The sequence below is a fragment of the Sus scrofa genome, chromosome 1 (genome assembly GCF_000003025.6).
Source record: "Sus scrofa isolate TJ Tabasco breed Duroc chromosome 1, Sscrofa11.1, whole genome shotgun sequence".
NCBI lineage: Eukaryota > Metazoa > Chordata > Mammalia > Artiodactyla > Suidae > Sus > Sus scrofa.
In genome coordinates this window covers 127095346-127111444 of record NC_010443.5, presented here as the reverse complement: position 1 = coordinate 127111444, position 16099 = coordinate 127095346, and the positions used below count along the sequence as shown (strand labels likewise).

Sequence of the window (16099 nt, the reverse complement as noted above, 5' to 3'; positions counted from 1 at the left end):
TTTGGTTGGGGAGGTTGAACTGAAGTCTTTTTCAACTTTAGTGTTTTAGATTTTTTAGAGAAGAAAAGAGAAAAGTGCATGTACAGGCATTCACCAAAATGGGAAATGCGAGTAACCTATAAATAGAATTAAAACATTTAGTTTTACGATTTATGATTATTATTTATTTATTTATTTGCTTTTTAGGGCTGCATGTATGGCACATAGAAATTCACAGGCTACGGGTCGAGCTGCAGCTGCCGGCTTCTGCCACAGTCACATCAGCTTGGGATCCAAGCTGTGTCTGCGACATACACCACAGCTCATGGCAACATAGGATTCTTCTTTTTCTTTTTCTTTCTTTCTTTTTTTTTTTTTCACATCCCCCCACTCCCCAAACTGTCTCCTGAGACCTTAAGTTTTTTAATGTCTGTGAGTCAGCATCTCTTCTGCAAAGAAGTTCATTCTGTCCTTTTTTTCAGATTCCGCATGTCAGTGAAAGCATTTGATGTTGGTGTCTCATTGTATGGCTGACTTCATTTAGCATGATAATTTCTAGGTCCATCCATGTTGCTAAAAATGCTGGTATTTCGTTCTTTTTAATGGCTGAGTAATATTCCATTGTGTATATGTACCACCTCTTCTTGATCCACTCCTCTGTCAATGGACATTTAGGTTGTTTCCATGTCTTGGCTATTGCAAATAGTGCTGCAGTGAACATGGGAGTACATGTGTCTTTGTGAGTTGTGGTTTTCTCTGGATAGATGCCCAGGAGTGGGATTGCTGGATCAAATGGTAGTTCTGTGTTTAGTTTTCTGTGGCATCTCCATACTGCTTTCCACAGCGGTTGCACCAATTTACAATCCCACCAACAGTGTACTAGGGTTCCTTTTTCTTCACACCCTCTCCAGCACTTATTGTTTGTAGACTTTTTGATGATGGCCATTCTGGACTGGTGTAATTGTGGTACCTCATAGTGGTTGCAACATCGGATCCTTTTTTTTTTTCTTTTTTTTTTTTTTTTTTTAATATAGGCATTACACCATTCTAGGTGATGTGATATACAAGACATTATAGACCTTACATTGTACCATGGAGAGAAGTGGTTATTAATGATGCAATTGTAGAACTGTATTATTTAATTGTACAGTTGCATTATTTAGTTATAATTATCATAAATTCTTTGATGGAGAGGAAATCAGAATCAGTTCTAAGAAGACTTCAGCATTCCAAGAATGATGTCAAATGACCCCCTTCATGGTGGATTATGTGCTTATTTATTATGAGATACATTTCTTCTTCAGAGATTCCTTGTTTGTGCATCAATTGTAGATTTTTGGTTTGCAGATATGCTGAAGTTTTGATATTAGAGTCTACATGCATATGAGATTGTTTTAAGTTGTTGTTCTCTTAATTGCAAATTCATCTCCAGTGTCCTGCATTTGTACCCACCTCTTCTCATGATTTCTGATTTTGGTGGTATAATTGTGCATGGATGATTTTGTATCTTTACTGTATATATACCTTTACTGGTGAGCTTTGTCATTTGCGGAATTTTTCTTTCCTGTTGCTGTCTTTTCTTTTCTGCCTGGTGAAGTTCCTTTGGTATTTGTTGTAAGGCTGGTTTAGTGTGGCTGAATTCTCTTAACTTTTGCTTATCTGTGAAGGTTTTGCTTTCTCCTTCAAATCTGAATGAGAACTTTGCTGGGTAAAGTAATCTTGGTTGGAGGTTTTTTCCTTTCATCACGTTAAGTATATCATGCCATTCCCTTCTGGCCTGCAGAGTTTCTGCTGAAAAATCTGTTGATAACCGGGGTTCCCTTGTATGTTATTTGTTTCTTTTCCCTAGCTGCTTTCAAGATTTTCTCTTTGTCTTTAATTTTGGTTAGTTTGATTAATATGTGTCTTGGTGTATTCCTCCTTGGGTTTGTTTTACATGGTACTTGTTGTGCTTCCTGGATTTGAGTGAGTGGTTCCTTTCCCATGTTAGGCAAGTTTTTGGAATATTATCTCTTGGAATATCTGTTCCTGTCCCCTTCTCTCTCTCTTGTCCTTCTGGCACCCCTATAATAGGAATGTTGGTGCTGCTTTTTTTTTTTTTTTTAATTTTTTTATTTTCCCACTGTACAGCAAGGGGGTCAGGTTATCCTTACATGTATACATTACAATTACATTTTCCCCCCACCCTTTGTTCTGTTGCAGCATGAGTATCTAGACGAAGTTCTCAATGCTATTCAGCAGGATCTCCTTGTATATCTATTCTAAGTTGTGTCTGATAAGTCCAAGCTCCTGATCCCTCCTATTCCCTCCCCCTCCCATCAGGCAACCACAAGTCTTTTCTCCAAGTCCATGATTTTCTTTTCTGAAGAGATGTTCATTTGTGCTGAATATTAGATTCCAGTTATAAGTGATATCATATGGTATTTGTCTTTGTCTTTCTGGCTCATTTCACTCAGTATGAGATTCTCTAGTTCCATCCATGTTGCTGCAAATGGCATAATGTCATTCTTTTTTATGGCCGAGTAGTATTCCATTGTGTATATATACTGTGTTAGTGCTTTTAACGTCATCCCAGAGTTCTCTGAGACTCTCTTCATTTGTTTTCAATCTTTTTTCTCTTTTCTGCATCCGTAATTTCCACTCATCTGTACTCCACCTTGCTTATTCGTTCTTCTGCCTCCTGTTTTCTGCTGTTGTTTGCTTCTAGTAAATTTTTTATTTCAGTTACTGTATTTTGCATCTCTTCTTAAGTTTTATATCTTGTATCTCTTTGGTCAGTGTTTCCTGTAAGTTATCCATCTTTGCTTCCAGTTTATTTCCAGTGTCTTGCATCATCTTCAGCATCAACAATCTAAAGTCTTTTTGCTGGAGGCTAAGAATCTTCTCATCACTTAGCTGATTTTATGGGGTTTTTCCTTTCTCCCTCATCTGAGTTATAGTTCTCTGTCTTTTCATTTTTGTAGGTTTTTGGTGTGGTGATCTTTTTACAGATAATAGGGTTGTAGCCTTTTACTTCTGGTGTCTGCCCTCCTTGTGGCTGAAGTCTGTATGCAACATTGGATTCTTAACCCAATGAGTGAGGCTGGGGATCGAACCCGCATCCTCATGGATACTAGTCTGGTTCATTACCACTGAGCTCCTGCCAGAACTCCTATGATTGTAATTTAAAGTAATGTTTACTGTAAATTAGCAAGCATTTTTAAAATTAAAAATAAATCCTGGTAAGTTCTCTTGTGATGCAGTGGGTTAAGGATCCAGCATAACTGTAGCTGTGGTGCAGCCTACAACTATGGTACAGGTTCCATCCCTGGCCTGGAAACTTCCACATGCTCTGGGTGGGCCATAAGTAAGTAAGTTAAGTAAATAAATAAATAAGTAAATTTTGATGAGCATTCAGCCATAGGTACTTTTTCTGTCCTGCTGGTTGAAACCATCTTTCCAACAAGCAGTTTGCTAGTATTCCTAGAGGTACTGAGGTACTACCAAACATTAACAATTTTTGACCCAATAAATTCCCTAAGAAATTATCTTCAGGACAAAATCAGATATGTGGACTGAAATTTATATACAAAGCTATTGGATTCGAGGTGATACTAGTAATTTTGAAAATTTTTATTTTTCTAACAAGTCAGTGATCATATAAATTGTAGAACATTTATCTGTATATTGAAATATTGTATGGCCATTAAAAATTATGTCCTTGGATTTTTAAAAGAATATTAGTAATGAGTTCAAATATAAAAAGGGAAGAAACCAGTCAGATCATAACAGATGTAATGTAATTCTAACTACTGTAGATTAAAATATCTATATAGTTTCAGCAGAGTAATAGTAACCACATTTCAGTCATCTCTGGATTGAGGAATTTCATGAGCTTTTTTCATATTTTTGTGCTCCGAAAGTCCTCTCACATATGTTTTATAATCAGAAAAAATGTGGTATGTCCACCTGAAGTAGAGAAGTTTTCAAACTCATAAGGGATCAAGAGTGAATTTTATCATATGTAGACTAAGTAGTTACTCCTTCCTCTCCTTGGGTTGTTGTAAGCCTGGCACATAATATATATTCACTGTATTTTTCCCCTGAGTTTGGGTCATATTTTCCTGTTTCTTTGCATTTCTCATGATTTTTTTTGTTGAAAGTCAGCCATTTACTCTAACATATAGCCACTCTGGATTTAGGACTTTTTCCCTTGAAGGTCATTGTTTGTTTAGTAGCTTCCATAGGTAAAATCTGTGAAATATGTCCCCCTGCAGCATGTAGCCACTGGTATCTCCACTTAGTTATTTTTTTTTTTTCTTTCTTATTTTAATCTTTGTTTTAAAAATTTTTAAGCTTGGCTTACTGGGATACACCCTTGTCTGCATAGCCTTCGATAGTCCGTTAACTATTGAACACATCTTGTGAAGTAATGCTTCTTGTTTCTACCTATGGATTTGTGTGGGGTGCACATTCAAAGTTCAGGCCTTTCCCAAGTCTGTTTCAGCTCTTATTTCCACTGGTTCATTTTTTATATCTTTTGTTCATAAGTGCAGCTGCAGAGTTAGCCAAGACTCTTTGGATAGCTTGGGCCCTTTTTAGTCTCTGCTGTGCGTGTATGCTAGCTCAGTCAGGGATATTCTTGTCCTAACCACCTAACAACTTCAGGCTAGTAGAGCTGTTGGCCCTCCTAGTTCTGCCACAAAAATTATTACTTATGCCAAAATTGTCACTTATACAATGATGCTACTAAGTGTGGTCATTGTCCAACTACTCTAAATCATGTGAATCTTTTTTTTATGGTAACCTCAAAGCTGCCAGTGCTTTTAGCCTGCCGATCTTTGGGGGCTTGCAGATGGGGTCAGGGAAGTGGAGCAGTCCCAGATAAGAATAGCATAGACTCCTAATGTTTTTACCCATAGTTGAGCACTTTTATAAGCACTGTCAAATCATTTAATGCTTTGGTTGATTTCCAGAGGGCTGATAAGGTGGCTTTTGTCATTTTGTCCAGCTGTAATATTGCTTTATAGGGAGAGGATTTGTTAACTTGGCCTAGTCAGAATTCCAGGGATTTTATTTTAACTTTATCTATCTTATATCTCTGTTTTTTGTTCCGTACTGTGTCTTGGTTCTCAAGGACTCAGTAGATGGCAAACTTGGAATTAGAAATTTAAATATTAATTATATTTATCTCACAGCAGTCTTGGAATAACAATGCCAGTACTGGGGGATTTGGGGATAATACGTGTGATTATCAAAGCCCTATATACTTTTTTGCTGTGTTCTCCCTACTCTTCCCTCATTTTTAAGTGGTTGAGTCTACATTTTCATTGTCAGAGAATATAGCTATTACATAACTGCAAGTAACTGTATGTTTTATGTTTGATGCTCACTGTTGGCTCTTACGGAATAACTGTAGTCATTTGGGTTTTCTGAAGTGCTCTATTTTTTCAGGAAGGGCTCCCTGGTAGGCTTATTCCTAGAACTCTTGCATGTTGATAGTTTGTCTATAATCATTCTTATAAGTTATATTTGTTGGACATAAAATCCTTGGTTTACTGTTTTTTCCTTGATTATTGTATTTTAAATGTTACTCCATTCTTCTTCTGACCTGAAGCATTGCTGTTGAAAAGTTTAGTGTTGTGTGTGTGTGTGTGTGTGTGTGTGTGTGTGTGTGTGTGTGTGTGTGTCTTTTTAGGGCTGCACCTGCGACATATGGAGGTTCCCAGGCTAGGGGTCGAATTGGACCTGTAGCTGCTGGCCCGGCAGACCAAGGCCACAGCAATGCCAGGTCCAAGCCACATCTGTGACCTACACCACAGCTCACAGCAATGCTGGATCCTTAACCCACTGAGCAAGGCCAGGGGTCAAACCTGTATCCTCGTGGATACTAGTCAGATTTATTTCTGCTGAGCCACAATAGGAACTCCTCATTTACTTCTTTATTCTTTTTTTTTTTTTTTTTTTTTTTTGTTGTTGTCTTTTTTTGCTATTTCTTGGGCCGCTCCCTCGGCATGTGGAGGTTCCCAGGCTAGGGGTCTAATCAGAGCCGTAGCCACCAGCCTACGCCAGAGCCACAGCAACGCAGGATCTGAGCCGCGTCTGCAACCTACACCACAGCTCACAGCAACGCCGAATCCTTAACCCACTGAGCAAGGCCAGGGATCAAACCTGCAGCCTCATGGTTCCTAGTTGGATTTGTTAACCACTGCGCCACGACGGGAACTCCTCTTTATTCTTTTTTTCAGCTTTTACTTCTAAAGTAATTTTTTTCTTTGCTCTTTAATTTTTTCTGAGTTGTCATTTCATCCCTGCCCCCCTGAATTTTGGTTTAATTTGTTCTTGTATTGGTAGATTTTTTTTTTGCTACACTCATAGCACACGAAAGTTCCCAGGGCAGGGATCATATCTGTGCCACAGCAGTAACCAGGGCCACAGCAGTGACAATGCTGGATCCTTAACCCACTAAGCCACTAGGGAACTCCATTGAATTCGTGTTTTTAACCACCAGGGAACTCTATTGAATTTGTTTTTAAGCTTATTTGGAAGTAGTTTACAGTTGTGATCTGTTTTTGTGGGGTTACCTTTTGTAATTATATTGTTTTTAGGAAGTTAGAGATTTTATTTTATTTTATTTATTTTTTGTCTTTTGTCTTTTTTTCCCAGGCTAGGGGTCAAATTGGAGCTGTAGTTGTCAGCCTACGCCACAGCCACAGCAAGGCCCAATCTGAGCCACATCTGTGACCTACACCACAGCTCATGGCAACACTGGAGCCTTAACCCACTGAGCGAGGCCAGGGATTGAACCCACAACCTCATGATTCCTAGTTGGAGTCGCTTCTGCTGCGCCACGACAGGAACTCCAAAGATTTTATTCTGCTTCTCTTTTTTTTCCTTATTATAACTATATGGACTCTGACCTGATTTTTTTTACCTTTTAATGTGAAATTTGTTTTCCTGAGCTTTTAGATGGAGGTTTCGTTCAACATAGGTTTTGGCTTTAGTGGAGCTTTCTGTTGTTTTCTTACAGTGTTTGAAAATATGGAGGATTGTTCTCTGAGATTGCTTAATTTAAATTCCTCTTCCCACTTTTTCTAACATTCTCTTTGATCCGTTCTACTCTGTTTTGACTTTGTTCAACATTCTTGGTGTTGAACTCTTTTAGTAGCTCTGATGGTCAGGATTTTTGTTGTTGTTGTTTTGTCTTTTGAAGGGCTCACTTGTGGCATGTGGAAGTTCCCACGCTAGGTAGGGGATCAAATAGGAGCTGCAGCTGCTGGCCTACTCCACAGCTCACAGCAATGTTGGATCCTTAATCCACTCAGCAAGACCAGGGATTGAACCCTCATCCTCATGGATACTAGTCAGGTTCTTAACCCACTGAGCCATGACGAGAACTCCAGTTCTTATTTTGTAATGGAAAATATCAAACCTATGCACAAAGTAAACAATGGTGTCAACATTGTTTACTCTCCATATAACCATCTCTCGGTTTCAATAGTAATTAACGTTTTGTCTTTTCCATTGGATCTCCCAACTTCTTCCTTCTTTCCTGATTGTTATTGTTTCTGAGAACTTTTTACAGGTGTTTAGGTAAAATTTATATACTCTGAAATGCATAACATCTTAGCTGTAAGTTTTGACAAATAAACTTACAGCCTTATCACAGTATAGAACATTTCCTTTCCCCAAGGGAACTTTTATTCTGATATTTTTTCTCCTTTTATGATTTTTGCCTCTGATAGAATTTCTTTTTAGTGGTATCACTAAATGCATTCTCTTTTGGATCTGCCATTGCTTAGTGTCTGTGAGATTCTCTCATGTTTTTGATGTTAATAGTAATTGTTGCTTTCTGTTTCTGATTATTATTCCACTGTATAAAACAAAACATTACTCATCTTTCTGTTGCTGGACATTTTCGTTGTTCCCACTTTGGGGCTGTTGTAAATTACGCTGCCTGGAACATTTTGGTAAAAAAGCATATTGTGGACATGTTTACATTTCTCTTGGATCAAAACTTGGTGAAATTATTGGATCAAAGGACTATGTGTTGTTTATTAGAAATTGCTCAACTTTTGCTGAAATTACATTCCCAACAGCAGAATGCAAGAGCACTCATTGTTCTACATCCTTGCTGCCATTTATATAGTCTTTTTACAATTCAAGTAGATGTGGATTACTAGGCCGTTATATTTCTAACTTGCACTTCTGATGATGAATAATGTTGAGTATCATTTCTTATGCTTGTGGCCAGTCATCTAGATTTTATGAAGTATCTTCTCAAATCTTCTGTTCATTTTTTTCTGTTGCCTTTTTTTTACTATGTTTTAAGGCTTTATATTTTGCATACAAATTCTTTTACAGGATATATGTTTTGTGAATATTCTCAATTTGTTGCTTGCCTTTTGATTTTCTCACTGGTGTACTTTGGTGAACAGAAAAATGTTAATATATATGAAGAGTATTCATACCTGGTTATTGATTTTATTTTTTATACAAGATCATGTCATCTACAAAGAAATGGTTTTACCTTGTCTGTTATAACATGGATTTCTTTTTCTTCCCTAATTGGCTAGAACCTCCAGTAAAATATTGAATAGAAGTAGTGAGAGTAGACATCCTTGTCTTATTCTTAATCTTAGCTTTTCAATATGAAATATGGGGTTTTTATAGATGTCTTTTATCAGGTTGAAGAATTCCTTTCTATTCCTGGTTTGTTGAGGTTTGTTTTTCTTTTTTTGTTGTTCTTTTTGTTTGTTTGTTTGTTTTTTGGTCTTTTTAGGGCTGAACCTGTGGCACATGGAGGTTCCCAGGTCATATTGGAGCTGTAGCTGCTGGCCTACAACACAGCCACAGCAATGTCAGATCTAAGCCGTGTCTGCAACCTACACTACAGCTCACGGCAACACTGGATCCCTAACCCACTGAGCGAGGCCAGGGGTCAAACCTGCATCCTCATAGATGCTAGTCAGATTCGTTTATGCTGAGCCATGATGGGAACTTCCTATTGAGTATTTTTTATTGTGGAAGTATTTTGGATCTGGTCACATTCTTTTCTCCATCAATTAATATGATCATTTGGAGTATCTTTTAATATGGTATATTAGATTGATTAGTTTTCATACTAAACTAGCCTTGCATAAATCCCACTTGGTCATGATGTTGTATGATCCTTTTTTTTTTTTTTTTGCTTTTTAGGGCTGTACCTGCAGCATTTGGAAGTTCAAGTTCCCAGGCTAGGGTCAAATTGGAGCTGTAGCTGTCAACCTACGCCATACCCACAGCCACAGCAACATGGGATTTGAACCACGTCTGTGACATGCACCACAGCTCATAGCAACACTGGATCCTTAACTCAGAGCATGGCCAGGGAGCAAACCTGCGTCCTCATGGATACTGTTCGGTTTGTAACCTGCTGAGCCACAACGGGACCTCCTGTATTTTAATAAGCTGGTGGGTTTGGTTAGCTAGTATTTTGCTGAGGGTATTTGTATCTGTTTTCCTAAGGAAAATTGACCTGTAGTTTTCTTTTTTTTTAATGGCTGAATCTGCATATGGAAGTTCCTGGGCTAGGGGGTGAATTGGCGCTGTAACTGTAGGCCTTTGCTGCGGCTTGTGGGAATGCAAAATCCTTAACCCATTGAGTAAGGCTGCATGTCCTCATGGAGACAATGTTGCATTCTTTGCTTTTATTATTTTTTTTGTGGGGGTGATCACACCCACGGCATATGGAGCTTCCCAGGCTAATGGCCCAGTCAGAATTGCAGCTACCACTGTACTCCAGAGCCATAGCTATGCAGGATCTGCAAACTACACCACAGCTCACGGCAACGCTGGATTCTTAACTCACAACCAGGGATCAAACCCACAACCTCATGGTTCCCAGTCAGGTTTGTTTCTGCTGGGCCACGACAGAAAATCCACATTTTTTTTTAAATTTTATTTTATTTTACTTTAACTTTTTATATAATGATTTTTTTTTTCCCATTATAGCTAGTTTACAGTGTTGTGTCAGTTTTCTACTATACAGCATGGTGACCTAGTTCCACGTAGAAGTATACATTGTTTTTTCTGTAGTCACTTATGATGAACCAATGTTGCATTCTTAAGCTGCTAAGCCACTACAGGAACTTTACTCGTAGTTTTCTTTTTTTTTTTATTATTTTCCCACTGTACAGCAAGGGGGTCAGGTTATCCTTAGATGTATACATTGCAGTTACAGTTTTTTCCCCCACCCTTTCTTCTGTTGCGACATGAGTATCTAGACATAGTTCTCAATGCTATTCAGCAGGATCTCCTTGTAAATCTATTCTAGGTTGTGTCTGATAAGCCCAAGCTCCCGATCCCTCCCACTCCCTCCCCCTCCCATCAGGCTACCACAAGTCTCTTCTCCAAGTCCATGATTTTCTTTTCTGAGGAGATGTTCATTTGTGCTGGATATTAGATTCCAGTTATAAGTGATATCATATGGTATTTGTCTTTGTCTTTCTGGCTCATTTCACTCAGGATGAGATTCTCTAGTTCCATCCATGTTGCTGCAAATGGCATTATGTCATCCTTTTTTTATGGCTGAGTAGTATTCCATTGTGTATATATACCACCTCTTCCGAATCCAGTCATCTGTCGATGGACATTTGGGTTGTTTCCACGTCCTGGCTATTGTGAATAGTGCTGCAATGAACATGCGGGTGCATGTGTCTCTTTTAAGTAGAGCTTTGTCCGGATAGATGCCCAAGAGTGGGATTGCAGGGTCATATGGAAGTTCTATGTATAGATTTCTAAGGTATCTCCAAACTGTTCTCCATAGTGGCTGTACCAGTTTACTTTCCCACCAGCAGTGCAGGAGGGTTCCCTTTTCTCCACAGCCCCTCCAGCACTTGTTATTAGTGGATTTATTAATGATGGCCATTCTGACTGGTGTGAGGTGGTATCTCATGGTAGTTTTGATTTGCATTTCTCTTATAATCAGCGAGGTTGAGCATTTTTTCATGTGTTTGTTGGCCATCTGTATATCTTCTTTGGAGAAATGTCTATTCAGGTCTTTTGCCCATTTTTCCATTGATTGATTGGGTTGTATAAGTTGCTTATATATTCTAGAGATTAAGCCCTTGTCCGTTGCATCATTTGAAACTATTTTCTCCCATTCTGTAAGTTGTCTTTTTGTTTTCTTTTTGGTTTCCTTTGCTGTGCAAAAGCTTTTCAGTTTGATGAGGTCCCATGGGTTTATTTTTGCTCTAATTTCTATTGCTTTGGGAGACTGCCCTGAGAAAATATTCATAATGTTGATGTCAGAGAGTGTTTTGCCTATGTTTTCTTCTAGGAGTTTGATGGTGTCCTGTCGTATATTTAAGTCTTTCAGCCATTTGGAGTTTATTTTTGTGCATGGTGTGAGGGTGTGTTCTAGTTTCATTGCTTTGCATACAGCTGTCCAGGTTTCCCAGCAATGCTTGCTGAATAGACTTTCCTTTTCCCATTTTATGTTCTTGACTCGTAGTTTTCTTAAAGTGTTTTTGTTTGACTTTGATATCAGAGTAATGCTTGCCTCATTGTTTAAGTTGGGAGGTGATCTTCTGTTTTTTGGAAGAATTTGAGTAAGATTGGTGTTAGTTCTTTAAACATTTGGTAAAATTCACCAGTGAAGTCACTTGGGCCTGGGCTTTTCTTTAAGGGCAAGTATTTGTTATTATTAATTCAGTCTATCACTGTGAATATTACAGATATTCTGTTTTTTTCTTGTCTTTTTTTTTTTTCATTTTATAGAAAGGTTTTATTTCCTTTTTTTCTTAACTTGTTCAGATTTTACTTAGAGGAGAGGCAGAGGAGGAGGCCGGAAGGGCAAAGGAGAGTTCCAGAGGGCAAAGGAGAGTTCCAGAGGGCAGAGTCCTGCTTTGCTTCTTATTTCCTTTTTTTAATGACTTTTATTTTTTCCGTTATAGCTGGTTTATAGTGTTCTGTCAATTTTCTACTGTATAGCAAAGTGACCCGGTCACACATACATACATACATTCTTTTTCTCACATTATTCTCCATCATGATCCATCATAAGTGACTAGATATTGTTCCTAGTGCTATTCAGCAGGATCTTATTGCTTATCCATTCCAAAGGCAATAGTTTGCATCTATTAACCCCAGATTCCCATTCCATCACACTCTTTTCCCCTCCCCCTTGGCAACTACAAGTCTGTTCTCCAAGTCCATGAGTTTCTTTTCTGTGGAAAGGTTCATTTGTGCTGTTATTAGATTCTACGTATGTGATAGTATATGGTATTTGTCTTTCTCTTTGTGACTTACTTCACTTAGTATGAGAGTCCCTAGTTCCATTAGTGCAAATGGCAAAATGACATTATTTTGCAAATGGCGTTATTTTGTTCTTTTTTAAGGCTGAGTAGCATTCCATTGTGTATACATACCACATCTTCTTCATTCATTCATTTGTTGATGGACGTTTAGGTTGTTTCCATGTCTTGGCCATTGTGAATAGTGCTGCAGTGAACATAAAGGTACATGTGTCTTTTTCAAGGAAAGTTTTGTCTGGTTATATCCCCAATGGTGGGATTGCTGGGTCGTATGGTAGTTCTGTATTTAGTTTTCTGAGGTACCTCCATACTGTTTTCCATAGTGGTTGCACCAATTTACATTCCTACCAACAGTGCAGGAGGGTTCTCTTTTCTCCACACCCTCTCCAGCATTTATTTGTGAACTTATTAATGATGGCCATTCTGACTGGTGTGAGGTGGTACCTCATAGTAGTTTTGATTTGCATTTCTCTAATAATCAGTGATGTTGAGCTTTTTTTCAAGTGCTTGTTGGCCAACTGTATATCTTTGGAGAAATGTCTATTCAGGTCTTTTGTCCGTTTTTCCATTGGGTTGCTGGCTTTTTTGCTGTTGAGTTACGTAAGTTGTTTGTATATTTTAGAGATTGAGCCTTCGTCAATTGCATCATTTGAAACTATTTTCTCCTATTCTGTGGGGTGTCTTATTGGGTTTTTTTTACAGTTTCCTTTGCTGTGCAAGAGCTTTTAAGTTTGATTAGGTCCCGTTGGTTTATTTTTGCTTTTGTTTCTGGTGCCTTGGGAGACTGTCCTGTGAAAACATTTATGTGGTTGATGTCAGAGAGTGTTTTGCCTAGGTTCTCTTCTAGGAGTTTGATGGTGTCTTGTCTCACTTTTAAGTCTTTCAGCCATTTTGAGTTTATTTTTGTGCATGGTGTGAGGGTGTGTTACAGTTTTACTGATTTACATGCAGCTGTCCAGTTTTTCTAGCACCACTTCCTGAAAAGACTGTCTTTTTCCCATTTGATAGTCTTGCCTCCTCTGGAGAAGATTAATTGACCATAGGTGACTGGGTTTATTTCTGGATTCTCTATTCTGTTTATTGGTCTGTCTGTCTGTTTTGGTACCAGTACCACACTGTCTTGATGACTGTGGCTTTGTAATATTGCCTGAAGTCTGGAAGAGTTAATGCCTCCTGCTTGGTTTTGGTTCCTCAGGACTGCTTTGGCAATTCTGGGTCTTTTGTGGTTCCATATAAATTTTTGGATTGTTTGTTCTAGTTCTGTGGAAACTGTCATGAGTAATTTGATAGGGATTGCATTGACTCTGTAGATTGCTTTGGGTAGTATGGCCATTTTTATGATATTGATTTTGCTAACCAAGGAGCATCCATTTCTTTGTGTGCTCTTTAATTTCCTTGATTAATGTCTTATAGTTCTCAGCATATAAGTTTCACCTCCTTGGTCAGGTTTATTCCTAGGTATTTAATTTTTTGGGGTGCAATTTTTAAAAATACTGTATTTTCGTATTCCTTTTGTAATATTTCATTGTTAGTATATAGAAGTGCAACCGATTTCTGCATGTTAATCTTGTATCCTGCTATTTTGCTGAATTTGTTGATCAGTTGGAGTAGTTTTTGTGTTAGGGTTTTCTATATATAGTATCATGTCATCTGCATACAGTGACAGTTTTACTTTCTTCCAATTTGGATACCTTTTATTTCTTTTGTTTGTCTGGTCGCTGTGGCTAGGACTTCCAATACTATGTTGAATAAAAGTGGTGAGGGTGGGCGTCTTTGTGTTGTTCTAGATTTTAGTGTGAAGGCATTCAGCTTTTCTCCATTGAGTATTATATTTGCTGTGGGCTTGTCATAAATGGCTTTTATTATATTAAGGTATGTCCCCTTTATACCCACTTTGGTAAGAGTTTTTATCATGAGTGGATGTTGGACTTCGTCAGATGCTTCTTCTGCATCTATTGAAATGATCATGTGGTTTTTGACTTTTCTTTTGTTAATGTGATTTATGATATTGATTGATTTGCGTATGTTGAACCATCCTTGTGAACCTGAGATGATTCCCACATGGTCGTGGTGTGTGATTTTTTTTTTATGTGTTGTGGGATTTGCTTGGCTAAAATTTTGTTGAGAGCTTTTGCATCTATATTCATCAAAGATAGTGGCCTGTAATTTTCTTTTTTGGTGGTATCTTTGGTTTTGGAATTAGGGTGATGGTGGCATTATAGAATGTCTTTGGGAGTGTTCCTTCTCCTTCAACATTTTGGAAAAGTTTAAGGAGGATGGGTATGAGTTCCTCTTTATATGTTGGGTAGAATTTACCTGTGAAACCATCTGGTACTGGACTTTTCGTTTGTAGGGACTGTGTTTATTACACATTCAATTTCACTTCTAGAGATCCATCTGTTCAGTTGATCTATTTCTTCTTGATTCATTTTTGGCAGGCTGTCTCTAGAAAGTTTTCTCTTTCTTCTAGGTTGTCAGATTTGTTGGCATATAATTGTTCATAGTATTATCTTATGGTTTTTTGTGTTTCTGCAGTATCCATTGTGATTTCTCCTTTTTCATTTCTTATTTTTTTTGTTTTCAGGTTTTTTCCCTCATCTTCTTGGTGAGTCTGGCCAGAGGTTTGTCAGTTTTGTTTACCTTTTCAAAGAATCAGCTCTTGGTTTTATTGATTTTTTTTCTGTTGTTTTTTGTGAATCTCTGTTTTACTGATTTCCTCTCTGATCTTTATGATTTCCTTCCTTCTGCTGATGTTAGGTTTTGTTTGTTCTTTTTCTAATTCATTTAGGAGGTGGGTTAAGTTTTCAATTTGAGATTTTTCTTTTTTGAGGAAGATCTGTATTACTGTGAATTTCACTCTAAGCACTGCTTATGTAGCATCCTGTAGATTTTGAATGGTTGTGTCTTCATTATCATTTGTCTCGAGGTATTTTTTAATTTCCTTTTTGATTTCCTCATTGACCCATGGGTTTTTTAGTAGCATGTTGTTTAGTCTCCATGTAGTTAGTTTCTTCTAATTTCTTCTTCTGTTGTTGATTTCTGGTTTCATGCCATTGTGATCAGAGCTTGTGTCTATTTTTGTTGTGTCTTTCTAGAAAAGTGTCCATTGAATCTAGGTTAGGTTATCTCATTAGTTGGTGTACAGTTTTTTATAGTATTCCCTTATAATACATTTTATTTCTGTAAGTTTGGTATTAATATTCATTCATTCCTGATTTTTGTAGGTAGATTTTTCTCCTTTTTTCTTGGCTAATTCTGAAGATTTGTTCGAGTTCCCATCGTGGCTCAGTGGTTAACAAATCCGACTAGGAACCATGAGGTTGCAGGTTCGATCCCTGGCCTTGCTCAGTGGGTTAAGGATCTGGCGTTGCCGTGAGCTGTGGTGTAGGTCGCAGACACGGCTCGGATCCCGCGTTGCTGTGGCTGTGGCGTAGGCTGGTGGCTACAGATCTGATTAGACCCCCACCTCCATATGCCATAGGTGTGGCCCTAGAAAAGGCAAAAAGACCAAAAAAAAAAAAGACAAAACAAATGATTTGTCAGTTTTTGAATTCCTTTTGTGGCTCAGTGGTTTAAGAACCTGATGTAGTCTCTGTGAGGATGTGGATCCAATCCCTGGCTTTGCCCAGTGAGTTAAGGCTCCAGCATTGTCTCAAGCTGTGTAGTAGTTCACAGTTGTGACTGAGGTCTGATTTTATTTTGATTGTGGTATAGGGTGCAGCTTCAGTATGACCCATAGCCTGGAACTTTCATGTGCAGCAGGTGCATCCATAAAAAGGAAAAAAAATTGTCAATTTTGTTGACCTTTTCAGAGAACCAACTTTTGGCTTCATTGATTTCAGAAA

General features: G+C 38.1%; 1 protein-coding gene across 5 annotated transcripts in view; it reads left to right on the top strand.

The window, feature by feature from the left end:
* The window catches only part of CTDSPL2 (CTD small phosphatase like 2), a 96303-nt gene that overhangs the window by 14303 nt on the left and 65901 nt on the right, over positions 1–16099 (top strand). The window contains exon 2 of one of the 5 annotated variants that reach the window (XM_021096504.1): positions 14839–14859. The exons of 3 other annotated variants lie outside the window; for them this stretch is intronic. The gene's annotated coding sequence lies outside the window, so the exon portion shown is untranslated. Of the gene's footprint in view, positions 1–14838; positions 14876–16099 lie in introns of those variants that run through there. One more of the 5 variants, XM_021096513.1, reaches the window with a different exon arrangement.